The sequence below is a fragment of the Cervus elaphus genome, chromosome 22 (genome assembly GCF_910594005.1).
Source record: "Cervus elaphus chromosome 22, mCerEla1.1, whole genome shotgun sequence".
Lineage (NCBI taxonomy): Eukaryota > Metazoa > Chordata > Mammalia > Artiodactyla > Cervidae > Cervus > Cervus elaphus.
This window is the reverse complement of record NC_057836.1, coordinates 71,532,061-71,546,089: the sequence shown is the minus strand read 5'-3', so window position 1 is coordinate 71,546,089 and position 14,029 is coordinate 71,532,061.

Genomic DNA, 14,029 nt, shown 5'->3' with positions numbered 1-14,029 from the left:
AGTGACTGGAATGCAGGCTCGTCTTGCATCTCCCAATACGAAAGGATGTCTGAATCCCCTGTGGAGACCACAGAGAAAGACCTAGTTCCCCACCTCATCGCGACCGGAGGCCTCACATTCTTTGAAAATTCCAGAGGTACGCGGAGATCAGTGCCTCCAAAGGAGACGATGCCTGACTCCTCGTGAAACTTGATAGGAGTCCCAGGATTCCTGTGGCACGTGGAAAGGGACCCTTGGTCTCCCGCCTCAGCTGGAGAGGCGTCCCAATTGCCTTGCCAAGCCTCGAGAAGAATCCCGAGTTGTGTCTCGCAACTAGGCAAGAGTCCTGACGTGGCTGAACAAACACCTGTGTGGAAGGGCCATCCCCGTCGTAACTCGAGAATATGCCCCAGGTTCCCGCCGCAACTCGAGGAAAACCATGAGACTTCCCCCTCGCCGCGAGATGAGGCCCGATTCCCCTGCACTGCGTGCTGAGCAATTCTGTGTTGCACATCACACATGAAAGGAGCCTTGATTTCCTTCATGGCACTCCAGAGAAACCCCAAGAACACTGTTTCAAGGCTAGAGGGATCCTGAGGTCACTGTAGCAACACGAAAGAGCTCCGTGGACCAAAAATCAACACGAGATGAGAGGTTAGTCCCTGGCTTCGACTCCAGAGGAATACCACCTTACCACAAGCACCTCAAGAGGAGGCTTCTCTCAGCTCTAGGTATGTGAGAGGGACCCTGAGTTTGTGGCCTCAAGTGGAATGGACACCGCGATGCCCTGACTCGAAATAAGGCCGGATATCCCTGCAGTGACTGGTATGCAGGCTTGTCTTGCATCTCCCAAGACGAAAGGGTGTCTGAATCCCCTGTGGAGACCACAGAGAAAGACCTAGTTCCCCACCTCATCGCGACAGGAGGCCTCAAATCCTTTGAAAACTCCAGAGGTATGCGGAGATCAGTGCCTCCAAAGGAGACGATGCCTGACTCCTTGTGAAACTTGATAGGAGACCCAGGATTCCTGTGCCACGTGGAAAGGGACACTTGGTCTCCCGTCTCAGCTGGAGAGGCGTCCCAATTGCCCTGCAAAGCCTCGAGGAGAATCCCGAGTTGTCCCTCGCAACTAGGCAGGAGTCCTGACGTAGCTGAAGAAACACGTGGGTGGAAGGGCCATCCCCGTCGTAACTCGAGAATATACCCCAGGTTCCCGCCGCAACTCGAGAAAAACCATGAGACTTCCCCCTCGCCGCGAGATGAGGCCCGATTCCCCTGCACTGCGTGCAGAGCAATTCCGTGTTGCACATCACACATGAAAGGAGCCTTGATTTCCTTGATGGCACTCCAGAGAAACCCCAAGAACACTGTTTCAAGGCTAGAGGGATCCTGAGGTCACTGTAGCAACACGAAAGAGCTCCGTGGGCCAAAAATCAACTCGAGATGAGAGGTTAGTCCCTGGCTTCGACTCCAGAGGAATACCACCTTAACACAAGCACCTCAAGAGGAGGCTTCTCTCAGCTCTAGGTATGTGAGAGGGACCCTGAGTTTGCGGCCTCAAGTGGAATGGACACCGCGATGCCCTGACGCGAAATAAGGCTGGATATCCCTGCAGTGACTTGAATGCAGGCTCGTCTTGCATCTCCCAAGATGAAAGGATGTCTGAATCCCCTGTGGAGACCACAGAGAAAGACCTAGTTCCCCACCTCATCGCGACAGGAGGCCTCAAATCCTTTGAAAACTCCAGAGGTATGCGGAGATCAGTGCCTCCAAAGGAGACGATGCCTGACTCCTCGTGAAACTTGATAGGAGTCCCAGGATTCTTGTGGCACGTGGAAAGGGACCCTTGGTCTCCCGCCTCAGCTGGAGAGGCGTTCCAATTGCCCTGCCAAGCCTCGAGGAGAATCCCGAGTTGTCCCTCGCAACTAGGCAGGAGTCCTGACGTGGCTGAACAAACACGTGGGTGGAAGGGCCATCCCCGTCGTAACTCGAGAATATACCCCAGGTTCCCGCCGCAACTCGAGAAAAACCATGAGACTTCCCCCTCGCCGCGAGATGAGGCCCGATTCCCCTGTACTGCGTGCAGAGCAATTCCGTCTTGCACATCACACATGAAAGGAGCCTTGATTTCCTTGATGGCACTCCAGAGAAACCCCAAGAACACTGTTTCAAGGATAGAGGGATCCTGAGGTCACTGTAGCAACACGAAAGAACTCTGTGGACGAAAAATCAACTCGAAAAGAGAGGTTAGTCCCTGGATTCGTTTCCAGAGGAATACCACCTTACCACAAGCACCTCAAGAGGAGGCTTCTCTCAGCTCTAGGTATGTGAGAGGGATCCTGAGTTTGCGGCCTCAAGTGGAATGGACACCGCGATGCCCTGACTCGAAATAAGGCCGGATATCCCTGCAGTGACTTCAATGCAGGCTCGTCTTGCATCTCCCAGGACGAAAGGATGTCTGAATCCCCTGTGGAAAGCACAGAGAAAGACTTAGTTCCCCACCTCATCGCGACCGATAGCCTCACATCCTTTGAAAACTCCAGAGGTACGCGGAGATCAGTGCCTCCAAAGGAGACGATGCCTGACTCCTCGTGAAACTTGATAGGAGACCCAGGATTCCTGTGGCACGTGGAAAGGGACACTTGGTCTCCCGTCTCAGCTGGAGAGGCGTCCCAATTGCCCTGCAAAGCATCGAGGAGATTCCCGAGTTGTCCGTCGCTACTAGGCAGGAGTCCTGGCGTCGCTGAAGAAACACGTGGTTGGAAGGGCCATCCCCGTCGTAACTTGAGAATATACCCCAGGTTCCCGCCGCAACTCGAGAAAAACCATGAGACTTCCCCCTCGCCGCGAGATGAGGCCCGATTCCCCTGCACTGCGTGCAGAGCAATTCCGTGTTGCACATCACACATGAAAGGAGCCTTGATTTCCTTGATGGCACTCCAGAGAAACCCCAAGAACACTGTTTCAAGGCTAGAGGGATCCTGAGGTCACTGTAGCAACACGAAAGAGCTCCGTGGGCCAAAAATCAACTCGAGATGAGAGGTTAGTCCCTGGCTTCGTCTCCAGAGGGATACCACCTTACCACAAGCACCTCAAGAGGAGGCATCTCTCAGCTCTAGGTATGTGAGAGGAACCCTGAGTTTGCGCCCTCAAGGGGAATGGACACCGCGATGCCCTGACGCGAAATAAGGCTGGATATTCCTGCAGTGACTTGAATGCAGGCTCGTCTTGCATCTCCAAAGATGAAAGGATGTCTGAATCCCCTGTGGAGACCACAGAGAAAGACCTAGTTCCCCACCTCATCGCGACCGGAGGCCTCACATCCTTTGAAAACTCCAGAGGTACGCGGAGATCAGTGCCTCCAAAGGAGACGATGCCTGACTCCTCGTGAAACTTGATAGGAGTCCCAGGATTCCTATGGCACGTGGAAAGGGACCCTTGGTCTCCCGCCTCAGCTGGAGAGGCGTCCCAATTGCCTTGCCAAGCCTCGAGGAGAATCCCGAGTTGTGTCTCGCAACTAGGCAAGAGTCCTGACGTGGCTGAACAAACACGTGTGTGCAAGGGCCATCCCCGTCGTAACTCGAGAATATACCCCAGGTTCCCGCCACAACTCGAGAAAAACCATGAGACTTCCCCCTCGCCGCGAGATGAGGCCCGATTCCACTGTACTGCGTGCAGACCAATTCCGTGTTGCACATCACACATGAAAGGAGCCTTGATTTCCTTGATGGCACTCCAGAGAAACCGCAACAACACTGTTTCAAGGCTAGAGGGATCCTGAGGTCACTGTAGCAACACGAAAGAGCTCCGTGGGCCAAAAATCAACTCGAGATGAGAGGTTAGTCCCTGGCTTCGACTCCTGAGGAATACCACCTTACCACAAGCACCTCAAGAGGAGGCTTCTCTCAGCTCTAGGTATGTGAGAGGGACCCTGAGTTTGCGGCCTCAAGTGGAATGGACACCGCGATGCCCTGACGCGAAATAAGGCTGGATATCCCTGCAGTGACTTGAATGCAGGCTCGTCTTGCATCTCCCAAGATGAAAGGATGTCTGAATCCCCTGTGGAGACCACAGAGAAAGACCTAGTTCCCCACCTCATCGCGACCGGAGGCCTCACATCCTTTGAAAACTCCAGAGGTACGCGGAGATTAGTGCCTCCAAAGAAGACGATGCCTGACTCCTCGTGAAACTTGATGGGAGTCCCAGGATTCCTGTGGCACGTGGAAAGGGACCCTTGGTCTCCCGCCACAGCTGGAGAGGCGTCCCAATTGCCTTGCCAAGCCTCGAGGAGAATCCCGAGTTGTGTCTCGCAACTAGGCAAGAGTCCTGACGTGGCTGAACAAACACGTGTGTGGAAGGGCCATCACCATCGTAACTCGAGAATATACCCCAGGTTCCCGCCGCAACTCGAGAAAAACCATGAGACTTCCCACTCGACACGAGATGAGGCCCGATTCCCCTTCACTGCGTGCAGAGCAATTCTGTGTTGCACATCACACATGAAAGGAGCCTTGATTTCCTTCATGGCACTCCAGAGAAACCCCAAGAACACTGTTTCAAGGCTAGAGGGATCCTGAGGTCACTGTAGCAACACGAAAGAGCTCCGTGGACCAAAAATCAACTCGAGATGAGAGGTTAGTCCCTGGCTTCGACTCCAGAGGAATACCACCTTACCACAAGCACCTCAAGAGGAGGCTTCTCTCAGCTCTAGGTATGTGAGAGGGACCCTGAGTTTGCGGCCTCAAGTGGAATGGACACCGCGATGCCCTGACTCGAAATAAGGCCGGATATCCCTGCAGTGACTGGAATGCAGGCTCGTCTTGCATCTCCCAAGACGAAAGGGTGTCTGAATCCCCTGTGGAGACCACAGAGAAAGACCTAGTTCCCCACCTCATCGCGACCGGAGGCCTCACATCCTTTGAAAACTCCAGAGGTACGCGGAGATCAGTGCCTCCAAAGGAGACGATGCCTGACTCCTCGTGAAACTTGATAGGAGTCCCAGGATTCCTGTGGCACGTGGAAAGGGACCCTTGGTCTCCCGCCTCAGCTGGAGAGGCGTCCCAATTAGCTTGCCAAGCCTCGAGGAGAATCCCGAGTTGTGTCTCGCAACTAGGCAAGAGTCCTGACGTGGCTGAACAAACACGTGTGTGGAAGGGCCATCCCCGTCGTAACTCGAGAATATACCCCAGGTTCCCGCCACAACTCGAGAAAAACCATGAGACTTCCCCCTCGCCGAGAGATGAGGCCCGATTCCACTGCACTGCGTGCAGAGCAATTCCGTGTTGCACATCACACATGAAAGGACCCTTGATTTCCTTGATGGCACTCCAGAGAAACCCGAAGAACACTGTTTCAAGGCTAGAGGGATCCTGAGGTCACTGTAGCAACACGAAAGAGCTCCGTGGACCAAGAATCAACACGAGATGAGAGGTTAGTCCCTGGCTTCGACTCCTGAGGAATACCACCTTACCACAAGCACCTCAAGAGGAGGCTTCTCTCAGCTCTAGGTATGTGAGAGGGACCCTGAGTTTGCGGCCTCAAGTGGAATGGACACCGCGATGCCCTGACTCGAAATAAGGCCGGATATCCCTGCAGTGAATTCAATGCAGGCTCGTCTTGCATCTCCCAAGACGAAAGGATGTCTGAATCCCCTGTGGAGACCACAGAGAAACACCTAGTTCCCCACCTCATCGCGACCGGAGGCCTCACATCCTTTGAAAACTCCAGAGGTACGCGGAGATCAGTGCCTCCAAAGGAGACGATGCCTGACTCCTCGTGAAACTTGATAGGAGTCCCAGGATTCTTGTGGCACGTGGAAAGGGACCCTTGGTCTCCCGCCTCAGCTGGAGAGGCGTTCCAATTGCCCTGCCAAGCCTCGAGGAGAATCCCGAGTTGTCCCTCGCAACTAGGCAGGAGTCCTGACGTGGCTGAACAAACACGTGGGTGGAAGGGCCATCCCCGTCGTAACTCGAGAATATACCCCAGGTTCCCGCCGCAACTCGAGAAAAACCATGAGACTTCCCCCTCGATGCGAGATGAGGCCCGATTCCCCTGTACTCCGTGCAGAGCAATTCCGTCTTGCACATCACACATGAAAGGAGCCTTGATTTCCTTGATGGCACTCCAGAGAAACCCGAAGAACACTGTTTCAAGGATAGAGGGATCCAGAGGTCACTGTAGCAACACGAAAGAACTCTGTGGACCACAAATCAACTTGAAAAGAGAGGTTAGTCCCTGGATTCGTCTCCAGAGGAATACCACCTTACCACAAGCACCTCAAGAGGAGGCTTCTCTCAGATCTAGGTATGTGAGAGGGACCCTGAGTTTGCGGCCTCAAGTGGAATGGACACCGTGATGCCCTGACGCGAAATAAGGCTGGATATCCCTGCAGTGACTTGATTGCAGGCTCGTCTTGCATCTCCCAAGATGAAAGGATGTCTGAATCCCCTGTGGAGACCACAGAGAAAGACCTAGTTCCCCACCTCATCGCGACCGGAGGCCTCACATCCTTTGAAAACTCCAGAGGTATGCGGAGATCAGTGCCTCCAAAAGAGACGATGTCTGACTCCTCGTGAAACTTGATAGGAGTCCCAGGATTCCTGTGGCACGTGGAAAGGGACCCTTGGTCTCCCGCCTCAGCTGGAGAGGCGTCCCAATTGCCTTGCCAAGCCTCGAGGAGAATCCCGAGTTGTGTCTCGCAACTAGGCAAGAGTACTGACGTGGCTGAACAAACACGTGTGTGGAAGGGCCATCACCGTCGTAACTCGAGAATATACCCCAGGTTCCCGCCGCAACTCGAGAAAAACCATGAGACTTCCCACTCGACGCGAGATGAGGCCCGATTCCCCTGCACTGCATGCAGACCAATTCTGTGTTGCACATCACACATGAAAGGAGCCTTGATTTCCTTCATGGCACTCCAGAGAAACCCCAAGAACACTGTTTCAAGGCTAGAGGGATCCTGAGGTCACTGTAGCAACACGAAAGAGCTCCGTGGGCCAAAAATCAACTTGAGATGAGAGGTTAGTCCCTGGCTTCGACTCCAGAGGAATACCACCTTACCACAAGCACCTCAAGAGGAGGCTTCTCTCAGCTCTAGGTATGTGAGAGGGACCCTGAGTTTGTGGCCTCAAGTGGAATGGACACCGCGATGCCCTGACTCGAAATAAGGCCGGATATCCCTGCAGTGACTGGAATGCAGGCTCGTCTTGCATCTCCCAAGACGAAAGGGTGTCTGAATCCCCTGTGGAGACCACAGAGAAAGACCTAGTTCCCCAGCTCATCGCGACAGGAGGCCTCAAATCCTTTGAAAACTCCAGAGGTATGCGGAGATCAGTGCCTCCAAAGGAGACGATGCCTGATTCCTCGTGAAACTTGATAGGAGACCCAGTATTCCTGTGGCACGTGGAAAGGGACCCCTGGTCTCCCGTCTCAGCTGGAGAGGCGTCCCAATTGCCCTGCCAAGCCTCGAAGAGAATCCCGAGTTGTCCCTCGCTACTAGGCAGGAGTCCTGACGTCGCTGAAGAAACACGTGGTTGGAAGGGCCATCCCCGGCGTAACTCGAGAATATACCCCAGGTTCCCGCCGCAACTCGAGAAAAACCATGAGACTTCCCCCTCGCCGCGAGATGAGGCCCGATTCCCCTGCACTGCGTGCAGAGCAATTCCATGTTGCACATCACACATGAAAGGAGCCTTGATTTCCTTGATGGCACTCCAGAGAAACCCCAAGAACACTGTTTCAAGGCTAGAGGGATCCTGAGGTCACTGTAGCAACACGAAAGAGCTCCGTGGACCAAGAATCAACACGAGATGAGAGGTTAGTCCCTGGCTTCGACTCCTGAGGAATACCACCTTACCACAAGCACCTCAAGAGGAGGCTTCTCTCAGCTCTAGGTATGTGAGAGGGACCCTGAGTTTGCGGCCTCAAGTGGAATGGACACCGCGATGCCCTGACGCGAAATAAGGCTGGATATCCCTGCAGTGACTTGAATGCAGGCTCATCTTGCATCTCCCAAGATGAAAGGATGTCTGAATCCCCTGTGGAGACCACAGAGAAAGACCTAGTTCCCCACCTCATCGCGACCGGAGGCCTCACATCCTTTGAAAACTCCAGATGTACGCGGAGATCAGTGCCTCCAAAGGAGACGATGCCTGACTCCTCGTGAAACTTGATAGGAGTCCCAGGATTCCTGTGGCACGGGGAAAGGGACACTTGGTCTCCCGCCTCAGCTGGAGAGGCGTCCCAATTGCCTTGCCAAGCCTCGAGGAGAATCCCGAGTTGTGTCTCGCAACTAGGCAGGAGTCCTGACGTGGCTGAACAAACACGTGTGTGGAAGGGCCATCACCGTCGTAACTCGAGAATATACCCCAGGTTCCCACCGCAACTCGAGAAAAACCATGAGATTTCCCCTCGCCGCGAGATGAGGCCCGATTCCCCTGCACTGCGTGCAGACCAATTCTGTGTTGCACATCACACATGAAAGGAGCCTTGATTTCCTTCATGGCACTCCAGAGAAACCCCAAGAACACTGTTTCAAGGCTAGAGGGATCCTGAGGTCACTGTAGCAACACGAAAGAGCTCCGTGGGCCAAAAATCAACTCGAGATGAGAGGTTAGTCCCTGGCTTCGAATCCAGAGGAATACCACCTTACCACAAGCACCTCAAGAGGAGGCTTCTCTCAGCTCTAGGTATGTGAGAGGGACCCTGAGTTTGCGGCCTCAAGTGGAATGGACACCGCGATGCCCTGACTCGAAATAAGGCCGGATATCCCTGCAGTGACTGGAATGCAGGCTCGTCTTGCATCTCCCAAGACGAAAGGGTGTCTGAATCCCCTGTGGAGACCACAGAGAAAGACCTAGTTCCCCACCTCATCGCGACAGGAGGCCTCAAATCCTTTAAAAACTCCAGAGGTATGCGGAGATCAGTGCCTCCAAAGGAGACGATCCCTGACTCCTCGTGAAACTTGATAGGAGACCCAGGATTCCTGTGGCACGTGGAAAGGGACCCTTGGTCTCCCGTCTCAGCTGGAGAGTCGTCCCAATTGCCCTGCAAAGCCTCGAGGAGAATCCCGAGTTGTCCCTCGCAACTAAGCAAGAGTCCTGACATGGCTGAACACACACGTGTGTGGAAGGGCCATCCCCGTCGTAACTCGAGAATATACCCCAGGTTCCCGCCGCAACTCGAGAAAAACCATGAGACTTCCCCCTCGATGCGAGATGAGGCCCGATTCCCCTGTACTGCGTGCAGAGCAATTCCGTCTTGCACATCACACATGAAAGGAGCCTTGATTTCCTTGATGGCACTCCAGAGAAACCCCAAGAACACTGTTTCAAGGATAGAGGGATCCTGAGGTCACTGTAGCAACACGAAAGAACTCTGTGGACCAAAAATCAACTCGAAAAGAGAGGTTAGTCCCTGGATTCGTCTCCAGAGGAATACCACCTTACCACAAGCACCTCAAGAGGAGGCTTCTCTCAGCTCTAGGTATGTGAGAGGGACGCTGAGTTTGCGGCCTCAAGTGGAATTGACACCGCGATGCCCTGACTCGAAATAAGGCCGGATATCCCTGCAGTGACTTCAATGCAGGCTCGTCTTGCATCTCCCAGGACGAAAGGATGTCTGAATCCCCTGTGCAAAGCACAGAGAAAGACTTAGTTCCCCACCTCATCGCGACCGATAGCCTCACATCCTTTGAAAACTCCAGAGGTACGCGGAGATCAGTGCCTCCAAAGGAGACGATGCCTGACTTCTCGTGAAACTTGATAGGAGTCCCAGGATTCCTGTGGCACTTGGAAAGGGACACTTGGTCTCCCGCCTCAGCTGGAGAGGCGTCCCAATTGCCCTGCCAAGCCTCGAGGAGAATCCCGAGTTGTCCCTCGCAACTAGGCAGGAGTCCTGACGTCGCTGAAGAAACACGTGGGTGGAAGGGCCATCCCCGTCGTAACTCGAGAATATACCCCAGGTTCCCGCCGCAACTCGAGAAAAACCATGAGACTTCCCCCTCGCTGCGAGATGAGGCCCGATTCCCCTGCACTGCGTGCAGAGCAATTCCGTGTTGCACATCACACATGAAAGGAGCCTTGATTTCCTTGATGGCACTCCAGAGAAACCCCAAGAACACTGTTTCAAGGCTAGAGGGATCCTGAGGTCACTGTAGCAACACGAAAGAGCTCCGTGGGCCAAAAATCAACTCGAGATGAGAGGTTAGTCCCTGGCTTCGACTCCAGAGGAATACCACCTTACCACAAGCACCTCAAGAGGAGGCTTCTCTCAGCTCTAGGTATGTGAGAGGGACCCTGAGTTTGCGGCCTCAAGTGGAATGGACACCGCGATGCCCTGACGCGAAATAAGGCTGGATATCCCTGCAGTGACTTGAATGCAGGCTCGTCTTGCATCTCCCAAGATGAAAGGATGTCTGAATCCCCTGTGGAGACCAGAGAGAAAGACCTAGTTCCCGACCTCATCGCGACCGGAGGCCTCACATCCTTTGAAAACTCCAGAGGTACGCGGAGATCAGTGCCTCCAAAGGAGACGATGCCTGACTCCTTGTGAAACTTGATAGGAGTCCCAGGATTCCTGTGGCACGTGGAAAGGGACCCTTGGTCTCCCGCCTCAGCTGGAGAGGCGTCCCAATTGCCTTGCCAAGCCTCGAGGAGAATCCCGAGTTGTGTCTCGCAACTAGGCAAGAGTCCTGACGTGGCAGAACAAACACGTGTGTGGAAGGGCCATCCCCGTCGTAACTCGAGAATATACCCCAGGTTCCCGCCGCAACTCGAGAAAAACCATGAGACTTCCCCCTCGCCGCGAGATGAGGCCCGATTCCCCTGCACTGCGTGCAGAGCAATTCCGTGTTGCACATCACACATGAAAGGAGCCTTGATTTCCTTGATGGCACTCCAGAGAAACCCGAAGAACACTGTTTCAAGGATAGAGGGATCCAGAGGTCACTGTAGCAACACGAAAGAACTCTGTGGACCACAAATCAACTTGAAAAGAGAGGTTAGTCCCTGGATTCGTCTCCAGAGGAATACCACCTTACCACAAGCACCTCAAGAGGAGGCTTCTCTCAGATCTAGGTATGTGAGAGGGACCCTGAGTTTGCGGCCTCAAGTGGAATGGAAACCGTGATGCCCTGACGCGAAATAAGGCTGGATATCCCTGCAGTGACTTGAATGCAGGCTCGTCTTGCATCTCCCAAGATGAAAGGATGTCTGAATCCCCTGTGGAGACCACAGAGAAAGACCTAGTTCCCCACCTCATCGCGACCGGAGGCCTCACATCCTTTGAAAACTCCAGAGGTACGCGGAGATCAGTGCCTCCAAAAGAGACGATGCCTGACTCCTCGTGAAACTTGATAGGAGTCCCAGGATTCCTGTGGCACGTGGAAAGGGACCCTTGGTCTCCCGCCTCAGCTGGAGAGGCGTCCCAATTGCCTTGCCAAGCCTCGAGGAGAATCCCGAGTTGTGTCTCGCAACTAGGCAAGAGTCCTGACGTGGCTGAACAAACACGTGGGTGGAAGGGCCATCCCCGGAGTAACTCGAGAATATACCCCAGGTTCCCGCCGCAACTCGAGAAAAACCATGAGACTTCCCCCTCGCCGCGAGATGAGGCCCGATTCCCCTGCACTGCGTGCAGAGCAATTCCGTGTTGCACATCACACATGAAAGGAGCCTTGATTTCCTTGATGGCACTCCAGAGAAACCCCAAGAACACTGTTTCAAGGCTAGAGGGATCCTGAGGTCACTGTAGCAACACGAAAGAGCTCCGTGGACCAAGAATCAACACGAGATGAGAGGTTAGTCCCTGGCTTCGACTCCTGAGGAATACCACCTTACCACCAGCACCTCAAGAGGAGGCTTCTCTCAGCTCTAGGTATGTGAGAGGGACCCTGAGTTTGCGGCCTCAAGTGGAATGGACACCGCGATGCCCTGACGCGAAATAAGGCTGGATATCCCTGCAGTGACTTGAATGCAGGCTCATCTTGCATCTCCCAAGATGAAAGGATGTCTGAATCCCCTGTGGAGACCACAGAGAAAGACCTAGTTCCCCACCTCATCGCGACCGGAGGCCTCACATCCTTTGAAAACTCCAGAGGTACGCGGAGATCAGTGCCTCCAAAGGAGACGATGCCTGACTCCTCGTGAAACTTGATAGGAGTCCCAGGATTCCTGTGGCACGGGGAAAGGGACACTTGGTCTCCCGCCTCAGCTGGAGAGGCGTCCCAATTGCCTTGCCAAGCCTCGAGGAGAATCCCGAGTTGTGTCTCGCAACTAGGCAAGAGTCCTGACGTGGCTGAACAAACACGTGTGTGGAAGGGCCATCTCCGTCGTAACTCGAGAATATACCCCAGGTTCCCGCCGCAACTCGAGAAAAACCATGAGATTTCCCCTCGCCGCGAGATGAGGCCCGATTCCCCTGCACTGCGTGCAGACCAATTCTGTGTTGCACATCACACATGAAAGGAGCCTTGATTTCCTTCATGGCACTCCAGAGAAACCCCAAGAACACTGTTTCAAGGCTAGAGGGATCCTGAGGTCACTGTAGCAACACGAAAGAGCTCTGTGGGCCAAAAATCAACTCGAGATGAGAGGTTAGTCCCTGGCTTCGAATCCAGCGGAATACCACCTTACCACAAGCACCTCAAGAGGAGGCTTCTCTCAGCTCTAGGTATGTGAGAGGGACCCTGAGTTTGCGGCCTCAAGTGGAATGGACACCGCGATGCCCTGACTCGAAATAAGGCCGGATATCCCTGCAGTGACTGGAATGCAGGCTCGTCTTGCATCTCCCAAAACGAAAGGGTGTCTGAATCCCCTGTGGAGACCACAGAGAAAGACCTAGTTCCCCACCTCATCGCGACAGGAGGCCTCAAATCCTTTGAAAACTCCAGAGGTATGCGGAGATCAGTGCCTCCAAAGGAGACGATTCCTGACTCCTCGTGAAACTTGATAGGAGACCCAGGATTCCTGTGGCACGTGGAAAGGGACCCTTGGTCTCCCGTCTCAGCTGGAGAGGCGTCCCAATTGCCCTGCAAAGCCTCGAGGAGAATCCCGAGTTGTCCCTCGCAACTAAGCAAGAGTCCTGACATGGCTGAACACACACGTGTGTGGAAGGGCCATCCCCGTCGTAACTCGAGAATATACCCCAGGTTCCCGCCGCAACTCGAGAAAAACCATGAGACTTCCCCCTCGATGCGAGATGAGGCCCGATTCCCCTGTACTGCGTGCAGAGCAATTCCGTCTTGCACATCACACATGAAAGGAGCCTTGATTTCCTTGATGGCACTCCAGAGAAACCCCAAGAACACTGTTTCAAGGATAGAGGGATCCTGAGGTCACTGTAGCAACACGAAAGAACTCTGTGGACCAAAAATCAACTCGAAAAGAGAGGTTAGTCCCTGGATTCGTCTCCAGAGGAATACCACCTTACCACAAGCACCTCAAGAGGAGGCTTCTCTCAGCTCTAGGTATGTGAGAGGGACCCTGAGTTTGCGGCCTCAAGTGGAATGGACACCGCGATGCCCTGACTCGAAATAAGGCCGGATATCCCTGCAGTGACTTCAATGCAGGCTCGTCTTGCATCTCCCAGGACGAAAGGATGTCTGAATCCCCTGTGCAAAGCACAGAGAAAGACTTAGTTCCCCACCTCATCGCGACCGATAGCCTCACATCCTTTGAAAACTCCAGAGGTACGCGGAGATCAGTGCCTCCAAAGGAGACGATGCCTGACTTCTCGTGAAACTTGATAGGAGTCCCAGGATTCCTGTGGCACTTGGAAAGGGACACTTGGTCTCCCGCCTCAGCTGGAGAGGCGTCCCAATTGCCCTGCCAAGCCTCGAGGAGAATCCCGAGTTGTCCCTCGCAACTAGGCAGGAGTCCTGACGTCGCTGAAGAAACACGTGGGTGGAAGGGCCATCCCCGTCGTAACTCGAGAATATACCCCAGGTTCCCGCCGCAACTCGAGAAAAACCATGAGACTTCCCCCTCGCTGCGAGATGAGGCCCGATTCCCCTGCACTGCGTGCAGAGCAATTCCGTGTTGCACATCACACA